The sequence below is a fragment of the Etheostoma spectabile genome, unplaced genomic scaffold (assembly GCF_008692095.1).
Source record: "Etheostoma spectabile isolate EspeVRDwgs_2016 unplaced genomic scaffold, UIUC_Espe_1.0 scaffold00001427, whole genome shotgun sequence".
Classification (NCBI taxonomy): Eukaryota; Metazoa; Chordata; class Actinopteri; order Perciformes; family Percidae; genus Etheostoma; species Etheostoma spectabile.
The window spans coordinates 99790-100512 of NW_022602751.1; the positions used below are offsets into that span (position 1 = coordinate 99790).

Below are 723 nucleotides of genomic sequence, written 5' to 3' on the forward strand. Positions count from 1 at the left end.
AACAAACATGTTTTCTGCCCGGTTTCCAATCCGGGACCAGTTTCAGCAGAGCCTGATTTAAATGAAATGGTACTCTTTAAAAGTGTTGGGGTTCTAGCATTAAACTAATGAGGAAGAATCTGACAAATCTAAATTAACCAAAAATAAGTCCAGGAACTTATTCTTTCAACTGTTACACCTGTATCGGTCAAGTCCTGACCATTCCCTGACCGGGAATTGAACCCGGGCCGCGGCGGTGAGAGCGCCGAATCCTAGCCACTAGACCATCAGGGAGTCACATCTATCCAATTAATCTTTGTAGATGTGAGTTTCCTTGTGAAAATGTGACAAGTGATGTGTGAAAAAAAAAGGTTTACAAATGTTGGGAAAAACCCACGAAGATTTAAGAAGGAAAATCAGAGGGAGAAGACGGGGATAGATCTGTGGGAGAAGACAGGGACAGATCAGAGGGAGAAGACGGGGACATATCAGAGGGAGAAGATGGGGACAGATCAGAGGGAGAAGACTGGGACATATCAGAGGGAGAAGACTGGGACATATCAGAGGGAGAAGACTGGGACATATCAGAGGGAAAAGGCGGGGACATATCAGAGGGAGAAGACGGGGATAGATCAGAGGGAGGAGACAGGGACAGATCAGAGGGAGAAGACGGAGACAGATCAGAGGGAGAATACGAGGGAGAATAATAAAACATCTGCGGAGGACCTTTTACCAAGTCCAGTT

The 723-nt window shown here is 45.9% G+C and overlaps 1 non-coding gene across 1 annotated transcript; it reads right to left on the bottom strand.

The window, feature by feature from the left end:
- Positions 1-201: 201 nt before the first annotated feature.
- trnae-cuc (transfer RNA glutamic acid (anticodon CUC)) lies at positions 202-273 on the bottom strand. Its single transcript has one exon. It is a non-coding gene; the product is annotated as a tRNA-Glu (tRNA).
- Positions 274-723: the final 450 nt, after the last annotated feature.